The sequence below is a fragment of the Triticum urartu genome, chromosome 3 (genome assembly GCF_003073215.2).
Source record: "Triticum urartu cultivar G1812 chromosome 3, Tu2.1, whole genome shotgun sequence".
In the NCBI taxonomy this organism is placed as follows: Eukaryota; Viridiplantae; Streptophyta; class Magnoliopsida; order Poales; family Poaceae; genus Triticum; species Triticum urartu.
Window position 1 is genome coordinate 455941472 of NC_053024.1, and position 10127 is coordinate 455951598.

The window sequence follows — 10127 nt, forward strand, 5'->3', positions numbered from 1 at the left end:
ATAGTCCGGTGAGGTCTCTTTGTCCTGAAGAGAGCACAAGTGTTAATATGCCTTGAAGGTATAACACCTGGGATAAGGGGGCGCGCCATACCTTTGCGCTGACGCCTCGGTCCGGACTGCACCTCTTTTCTGCCCACGGGGCCCTGTGGCCCCTCGTTGGCTTGTCGCCGTAGGTTCGGCCTCCCGTCTCAAAAACCTCCCCTGCAAAGCTCGGTTGTAATCAGGAAACTGAAAACACGAGAGGGCGGACCCCTATTCGGGGTACTGGGACTTCGATCTCAGTTACCTGGGAGGCCGGGATTAGCCCTGGGTAATCGGCCGTAATGGCCACCAAGGCGTTGTCCTTGCTCAATTGATGGAACACTCCATCAATCAGCTCCACAGATAAGTCCAGATCCTCTTGAGAGGCCGGGTCGAGGGACCGTCCTGGGTCCTCGGGTTGTGGAGGAGGGCTGTTTATTTCTTTAACAGCCTAGCACAGTTCCTGCGTTGAAGTCATTAGACTGAATATTTAACAATGGGAATATAAAACGGATGGGCAAGTAAATGTGACCACTTACCCAGCTTAGGGGATTGTACATATAAAATCCACCCTGTGGGTTGACGCGGAGAAATTCCTCCTCTTCTCCCTTGTACAAAGCGGACAAGGTCTTTGTTAGGGCCGCAGCTGAATCCGGTCCCTTACGGCCGTAGCGGGTGGCGTCATCCTCCCCGTTGAAATCCCACATGGGGTGGCCTCTATACTGTAGCGGCTGCACCCCTCGCATGATGCATGCGGCCATGACCCTGATCATGGTCAGTCCGGAATGAGCTAACAATCTTATCCGTCCCATCAGGTAAAGGACGTCCTTGTCACTTTCCCTTTGAGGGCTCCGTGGACGCCAACTTAGGCGCTTCTTTAGTGGAGCACTGTCGAACTCAGGGAGGCCGATCCAGACAGGATTTGGCAGCGGGACGTCCTCTATGTAAAACCATTCTGAAGGCCAGTCCTCGGACGCCTTCTTTGGGGTTCCGGATAGATATCCGGTCCCGGCGATGCGCCACACTTCGGCTCCGCCCACTTGATATATTGACCCCTTCTAAGAACGGGGCACAAGGCAGAATAGCTCTTTCCACAGCCCAAAATGAGCCTCAACACCCAAAAACAGCTCGCAGAGGGCTACGAAGCCCGCGATATGCAATACAGAGGCAGGCGTAAGATTGTGTAGCTGGAGGCCATAGAACTCCAGAAGCCCCCAGAGAAACGGATGGATTGGAAATCCGAGACCTCTTATTAAATAAGGGACGAGGCATACCCGCTCTCCTTTGGAGGGATTAGGGGCACTCTCCGCTTGCTCTCCGCCATTATAGATGGCAAGACCGGCTCGAACCGGGACCATATAGGCCGGGGGGGGAAATCCCTTGGTCTGGAGCATCACTAGCTTGCTATGCGGGATGGAGCATCTCTCCCAATGTCCAGGCTGAGGGCTGGACATTGCCGGCACTTTGCCGGCAAACTGGTCGTCAAGCGCCGCCATGCCACTGTTGAGCGACAGCACACAACGCCCAAAGGCAGGACGGACCTCAGGATCTTCGGCTCAGAGATCCGCGTGGACCGGCGACATGATAGTGCGCTTGAGTACAGGGAGTACATGAAGGGGGATTTGGGGGAACTGAAGTAGGAATCGAGATTCCAGAGGTGGGGGAGGGGCGGGAGATTGGGGATGAAAAGGTAGCATGAATTTCGAACACATGCCATATGCTCTCGGCGCGCAAGCACACGAAAACACCGGTGGCGCCCACATGTCGGCCTAAGAGTCCCAATTCTTCCTTTTTTAGAGCCCAACCTTTTTTTGAGGATCTTTTGAGAGCCCGACCTGAGAGTCATAATTGACTTGTTTGGCATTGCATTACTACTCGACCCATATTCAACGACACCTCACTGGCCCAAACAAGTGTACATCATCGAGAAGACACTGAGCTCGAATTATAACTTGAAAAAAGGAGATATACTCTGAACACTGGAGAATGGTGATGCCCTCATTTAGCTCACCAGCAGTTCGAGACAATAAATAGTTCGAAACAACGATATATACAACATTCAAACACTGGCTAGTGACTACTACTGACATAAACAACAAGACATGATATTTCATAAGAAGTCTTGCTACACCACCAAAACAAACCCATATACAACGCTCAGACTCTCGTGATCCAGATGAGAATGGCATTCTAAATAGAGGCAACTATTACATAGTAAGAGTGACATAGACGAGGATGACCAAATGACAAGGAATATGCATAACACAAGAGAGAACTACCCATCCAAAACAAGCAGCAAAGAGAACAAGTCATTCGAAGAGGGATGATCCAACACCATCATAATTTGCAGCCCTGCTTCAGCCACCAGTGATTTGTAGACACCAGTACTCCACCCTTTCGACACAACAGCCCAATTACCTATCAACCTGAAGGCTTGAACCACATCACTGCCTGTCGGACTCGACACATCCAAGGATCAAAGTTAATCTAGATGCCTTTGTCATTCTCACCTTCTTTTGGCTGCAGGTTGCATCATTGACAATCAGGGGAGTTTGCTCCCGAACTCCTAGGGCTCGCCGTGTAGACACAATTTTCCATAGCAAATAGAGCCTCTCTGCCATCAAGGTCCTTGCCAACGGCGATCTCCTGGTTAATCGAATAATTGAGTCCGAGAAACAGAGAGTGTGAACCAAAGGCTGTTTCCCCGCCTCCAACTCAAAAACCCCGAAGGCCCCAACAAGCCGGTATCCTGCTCATATATGTAACAACCACTGTCTGGATACTCACGTATTTCACGGTGCTTGTATATAGTGGGGGTTTTTGCAATATAAATTTTCTGGCTCATGTGTCTGAATGATCATCAGTCTTTTGCCGTCGTCTGATCGAGCGAGGAACCAGTTGTGCTTCCCTGTTTTTGGCAAAGGTGGTGTGATTACAAAGGGCAGTAACTATAGGACACTACATCATATCAAAAAGGACATGCATTGTTAATGTAAGATCAGAATTGTTCAGAGTATGAGTAGGATAATGCAAGAAACAACATTGATATGTCCCTGTTGGAACTGGGAGGAAAATACAGGGAAATGTATACTGGGTTCGAAAATATAGAAGTGCCATGCATGGTTATACTCATGTTATCTCACAATCGATTCTTTACAGGAAACTACCATGTCATGCATGTTATGTACGCCTCCGTATCATGGTGAGCAAATCTTGCAAGACCAGATAGCAGGAAGCAGGGTGTGTTGAAAAGCTTAGGCCTCGCTTCGACGATGGCCGTGTGCATGTCCCTCGAGCATGCAACCAGTCGTAGGGCGCTCAACATATCCATACACGAACAACAGAGGTCGAGGATGTCACTAGGGAGATTGCTCCAATCGCGGCTCATATGGATGCTGCGTGGTTCGCATTCGGCCATGGTGGAGTTTGGAAGGTGGGTTTTTGGGGGGCTTGATTTACGGGGGAGAAGGCTCTCGGTGCTAGAGCGGCTAGCGAGGGAATAGTGGTACTAGGGGAGGCGAGCGAGGCGAGGGTACACGAGGGCATAATGAGATGATGAAGAGTGACCTTAGGATCTCCAGCGAGACGGAGATGGAGATGTAGTGGTGCTAGGGGAGAGGGAGACGAGGCGAGGCATGCTATACAGCAGCGGTGACAGTGACTGCACAATGCACAAGGTGAGGCTGACTTTGGTAACCCGAACACGCCGCCTGGACTGGTGTCACCTCGGGCGCAAGGTCTTGTCAGTTCAATGTGAGGACCGGATGAATAATATTTTGACCATCAAGTGTACCACAGTTGTACTACTACTAGTAGTAGGAGTAGTAGGAACCCGCTGCCCTTCAGCTGTGCCTCGAAGATGATGTTTTGGTGTACCACATCATACACGCGCCCTCCATACTAGGTGAACTTCATGATTTGTTGTCTCGGGAGGACATATACTTCTGTGGGGCAGCCATGTCGGATTTCGGGTTCCGGCAGATCCTTGAGGTTCGAACACTGGGGTGCGCGCGGAGATTTCGCCTTCTACCTACCTGCACCCCTCCGCCTCGCTAAGATCTAGGCTATGGAAAGAACAGCACAAGAGACACATGGTTTATACTGGTTCGGACCACCGTTGTGGTGTAATACCCTACTCCAGTGTGTGGTGTGGTGGATTGTTTCTTGGGCTGATGATGATGAGCAATACAAGGAAGAACAGCCTCGCGAGGGTCTATTCTTGGCTGGGGGGATGAACTGCTAGGAGGAGTTCAGTCGCCCTTCTCTCTCTCTCTGTGTGATGCTACTCGATCCGATCCTAGCTAGTTTTTCTCTTGGCTTTTAGATTCTCCCTTCTTGATTGCCCCCCTACCCTGGGGATGGCTAGTCCTATTTATAGGCAAAGGCCCTGGGCCTCTTCCCAAATATTGAGCGGGAAGGGCGTCAATAATTGGCCATTTTGAAGGGGAACATCTGGTACACTTATCCTGACTAAAGTTGGTCCTCGCCTGCCAAAGGCTCTGGTGGTGACGCTGGCTTGGGCTCCACAATGACTTCCTCCCTGCCGTTGGACTGGTCTTGGTCTCATTGCATCGAAACGGGTGCCTTTGCTTGATGTTCTCGCCTGCGCTTGCTCCCTTTGCACCAAAGAGGAAAGGAGGACACTGGGCGGCTGGCGCCCGCCTGGCGCCTTTGGTCGTCATGGCTTGCGTCACGGGCACCTCGTGAGGTACCCCGCCTTGATCTCTCCGCCTCCTCGCGAGCCAGCCTGATGAGGCCGTGCCTGAGGAAGCTCCGTGTCGTCCTCCCCGCGAGGCTTGGCCCCTCGCGAGGGTCTTGGGTCTGTGTTGATGAAGATGGGCCGTGCTGGGCCCCCTTTTGAGCCACGCCGCAGGCCGTAGGCAGGCAAGTCTGGGGACCCCCGTTCCCAGAACACCGACAGTAGCCCCCGGGCCCAAGGCGCGCCCGGACTTGGCCGTGCAAGGAGGCGAAAGGGCAAGAGCAAAGCGCCGCGAGCCCTAACAGCCTGCGGCCTTGGGCGCCACGTGGCGGTTGACTGGACGTGGGTGCCTTAGCAACCGCGCGAGTTGATAAGGGAGCGGCATTTGCCTAGGCTTTGCTTTTTTTGCTTTCTCCGGTTGCTGCTCAGATCCCCTTTCTTGCGCCTCCATCATCCCGCAGGGAGAACTCCTGGAGCTTTGGCTGCAGCACGCCGGCTGCAGCACCCTCGCGACCGAGGCAGAGGTTGCGGTCGTTGCCCCGGGCGAGGTCTTCATGACTCGAGGCTGGAGCAAAATCGCCCGGGTTTGCAGGACAAGAGGCGCCTTCGCGATCCACTTGGAGTACGACGGTGCTTCGGTGATGTTCTTCAAGGTCTTCGATGCGAACGGGCGCCGGCTGGAGTGTTGCCCCGAGAGAGGTGGTCGGGACCCTGCTACGGCAAGGACTAGGCCCGCCGACCGCTCCCTTGGCGGCTGCTCAGGCGGCGGAGGCGTCAGAGGGTCCAGCGACTCCAGCGAGCTCTTCGTGACTCCAGAGACGAGCGACGACAGCTACGAGCCCCCGAGCCGGCGCCGCTCCTGGAGCAGGGCGGGCTCGTCAGGCCGTCACCGACTCTGATCTGGATGGGGTTGGTGCCGGTGCTTGACGGCCCGTTGTTGACGATGGCGTCTTTTGCAGGGGCGCATTTAGTTACTGTCCTTTTAGGATCTGTTCGCTGCAAGGAATCAAAGACGCATCCCGTGGGGGCTTGTAAGGTGCCTGTGATCCTGTTTGTTAATATAACCCTTGTCATAGAATTGTGCGAGTTGCTCATTCCGTCTTAGCTCAGTTCTCCCTTTCGAACCTCACGAGGGCTTGGTGCTCTGCGCCGACAGGTCCCAGTCCCAAGGCGGCTTCAACCATCGCTGGTATGCCAGGTCGCGATGCCGTGGTCAAGGCCAGGAGGTGAGCGACCCGGGGTCCGGTAAGAGCCCCTGAGTCGCGATGCTCAGGAGGTCCCCTTTGGCACTCAAGCAGCCGACGTTCGGTGAGAAAGGAGAGCGGCGTCGCTAACATGGGATTGCATTAGGTGCGGGGATGGTGCCACGGTAGCTGGTGCTTCCGGGTGGTGACTTATCTCGAGAATCAGGGACCGCTCTCTGGTGTGTCGCCGGGTGCATGCATCGGCAGGCGTGAGGTTGCTCGGCGAGGTCCTCGCATGTCCCTCCCCTCTCGCCTTTGCTCCCCTTTCTTCTCTACGTCCTCGGGTCCCGGCCCTCGAGCGAGTCTCAGCCGTCGCTGGTATGCCAGGTCGCGATGCCGTGGACAAGGCCAGAGGGTGAGGGCTGGAGAGCCAGTAGGAGCCCTGAGTCGCGATGCTCAGGCACCCCCCCTTTAACGTGCAAGCGGTTCGCGCGGATGAGAGTGAAGGAGACACCGCAAGGGCCTCACCTGACGCAGCTCCTGTAGGAGATCCTGTAGACCCATCATAGAAAGAATGAGGGGTTGCCATGACAATTGACAGTCAGCCGTTGGTTGCTTCCGAGGGGCGATGAGGCACTGAAGGCTTGACGAGGTGGCGCCATGCGGGGCTGCCACGGCCAGAGCTCAGCCATTCAGGTTTGTCGGCGTTGCAGGGACGGACCCATGCGCAAGCGTCGTGCCGTTTGGGAGCAGCTCCGTCAGTTGGTGTCAGTTGAGCGGGCAACTAGGTCAAACACATTAGCCGCGAAGGAGTGGATTCATTCAAATAGATGCTGGGAAGGCGGACATCACTGGGTCAGGCCCGAGCGACTTGGGGATGATGCAGCCCGTGGGGCGCCCCCAACAAAGTAAGCTAACAACATGAAATAAAAGGGATACATGCCGCAGGGACGGACCCACGCGGCCTGGGAATAATGCAGCCCAGGGGGGCGCTCCCAGCTGGAAATGAAACTTGAAAGATGTCACCTGATGATGTTGAGGACGAAGGAGTGTTGGTGTAGCAGACTCGGTGGTCTGCGGAAGCCGATCCTCACGAGCCCCCAGGCCCAGGGGCCTCGGGAGGCTCCGAAGGCGTTGGTGGCTCCTCGCGGACCATCTCCATCTCCGCCAGGGCTGCGGAACGCCTGGCCTCTTGAGCCTCCATGATGCCCCTCATGAGGCGCTGGTACGTGGCAGCCGCGTTCGGCAAGCCGTAAGGCATGCGAACGTAGCTGTGGGGTGGACCTTCGCAGCGCCCCACTCGCGAGGGCCAGAGGCGCTCCAGAGAGGCGACTCGATTGAGCCCTAGTATGTCGATGCAGACGCGCAGCCCACCATCCTCGCCTGGATGGGGAGCCACAGCTGGTAGGCGGCGGCCACCTTTCATGACTCTTGACTCCTGTAGCTCCTGAATGGCCTTGCTGACGAACTCCTGAGGGTCTGGCCCTCCTTGCCTTACTCCTTCTTGAGGGAAACATGCTTCGAAACACGCCTCCATGTGGTGCCCAAGTGCCTCCCTCGTGATCTTAGCCAGGTCGGTGGCCCTCCAGGGGAGAGCCCCCGAGCCTTGCCTGAGGAGGGCGCCGGGCGCGCTTTCCTATGCGATGGAAGGAGGGTCCCCCTGGGCAGGCGCGGGCCCTGAGGGGCCTGCCTCCTGAGGGGCCAGGCCGGACGATGTCTTCTTCTTCTTGGGGGCGGTCTCGGGAAGCCTCCTGCTTCCGCGATCCGGGTCTTCCAGTGATGCGGCCTGAAAGGCTCGTTCCATCGAACACACCACGTCCTTCTCTTCACAAGGCATCGTGATGACTCTGCCACTTCCTGGCATCTTGAGGACGTTGTAGCCGTGGTGAGTTACGGCCATGAACTTGGCCAGCGCTGGGTACCCAAGGATGGCATTGTACGGCAGGCGAATGTGAGCGACGTCGAAGTCGATGAGCTCGGAGCGGTGGTTGTCGCGTGCCTCGAAGGTGACAGGGAGGCGGACCTGCCCAATCGGGACCGTGGAGCCGTCGGTGACTCCGGAGAAAGGCTTGGTTGGCTGAAGCTGGTTGTAGGGCACTTGGAGATTGTTGAATGTTTCCACGGACAGGACGTTGAGCCCTGCCCCGCCATCGATGAGGGTCCTGGTGGACACCACGTTGCTGATGATTGGGGAACAGAGCATCGGGAGGACTCCGGCTGTGGCCGCACACTTGAGCTGATCTGCTGAGCTGAACGTGATGGCACACGCCGACCACCTGAGAGGGCGCGTGGCTTCGAGCTTGGGGAGGACTGCATTCACTTCGCGGGCGAACTGCTTGAAGATGCGTTGAGAGGCTGGGGCTTGAGCCCCGCCCAGGATGCAGGCGATCGCGCGCGGCTCCTGGAAGCCCCCAGCCCCCTCGTCCTGATGGCGGTCCTCATTTCTCCTTGGCTGCGGCGGCAGCGGAGGGAGGCCTGTGTTGCCTTGCGGGCGATCCTCGCGAGGTTGATCCCTCCAGTCTCCCTCGCGAGGCGGGTCTTGCCAGCGATCCTTGCGAGGTCGGTCGCACCACCCTTGGTGCGGGCAGCGGTCTTCCCAGCGTCCTGCGTTCCTTCCTCCTCCTCGACCGTAGCCCCGGTCACCATGGTCGGGGCGACGGCCGATCCTTCCTTCTCGCACGGCTCGGAGCTCTTGACATTCGTTGGTGTTGTGGGTGTGGAGGTCGTGGTACACACAGTACCGACTGCCCTTGGAAGATTCGGGCTGATCTCTGCCTCGCTTGGTGTCTGGTTCTGCCGCGAGCACGGCAGCCCCCTTGCGCTTCACATCCTTGGCCTTGGGCTTCTTCTCTTCTGGGTCTGCGGCAGGCAGCTCGAGGAGGGAGAGACGCCCTTCCTCAGCCCTGGCGCACTTGGTTGCTAAGTTGAACAACTCCAAGGAAGTGCGCAGGTCTTCATGCATCGCCAGCTCCTCCTTCATCTTGACATCGCGCACGCCGTCGGAGAAGGCTGAGATGATGGCCTCCTCGGTCACCTTGGGAATCTTGAGGCGTGTGTTGTTGAAGCGCTGGATGTACTTCTGCAGGGTCTCTCCGGGTTGTTGCTTGATGCGGCGCATGTCACTCACGGCGGGTGGCCGGTCGCGAGTACCTTGGAAGTTGGCGATGAAGCGGGTGCGCATCTCGTCCCAGGAGGAGATCGTGCCTGGAGCCAGGTTCAGGAGCCAGGTGCGGGCCCCGTCCTTGAGCGCCATGGGAAACCAGTTCGCCATGACCTTCTCGTCTCCATTGGCAGCTTCGATGCCCAGCTCATAGAGCTGGAGGAACTCCGCAGGGTCGGCCGTGCCGTCGTAACGAGGAGGCTGGTCTGGCTTGAACTTGCCGGGCCATGCGACGCTGCGTAGCTCGGTGGTGAAGGCACGGCAGCCTGCTGTGGCCACGGGAGGCCTTGGGTGACGGAGAGCTTGGTCTTGCATGTCCCCACGCGCTGCAGCTGGGAGCAGCGTGGGGTCTTGACGTGCGGGAGCAGGAGCATGGTCGCGACGTGCTGGAGCAAGGAGCGCCCGGGCAGCTTCTTGCGGGCGAGGGACTTCTTGGCAGCTCTGCTCTTGCCGCGTTGGCACCTGACGGAGCGGGTTCCGCCCAGGGGCCACGCGCCTTGGAGCCATGGCGCCTTCTTGAGGAGGAGGCGGCTGGGGCGCCCCCGGAGCTCCATCGCCCACGGGGGGCGGGGTGCGGTGCAGCGGAACAGACGGCGCAGGAGAGCCCCCTACGGCACGGACAAGCTCGGCGATGCGGTCGAGCCATTCTTCGTAGACGTCGTCGACGGGACGGTAGCGCAGGAGCTCGTTTGCCGCGATGAGCGCAGCTCGAGCCTCCATGGGTGCTCGGAGCGCGCGGGACGAAGAACCAGCTGGGGTGAGCGAGGGAGTATCGGTGCGGCCGTCTTGCCACACGGACGGATGCTGAGACGACGCTTGCTGCTCGTTCCCCGCCGGGCCGGTGGCGGCGTTGACGGCAGGTGACGGGGAACAGCGAGGACGCCCGCCGACAGGAGCCGTCTGGGCGACGCGGGAAGCAAGAGTGGCCCGGCGCTTGGCACGGGCCCGACGAGCGTCAGACATGGAAGCGATGGTCGGAGGAGAACGGGGTGGTGGAAGACGAATTCCGATGCACCCCTACCTGGCGCGCCAAATGTCGGATTTCGGGTTCCGGCAGACCCTT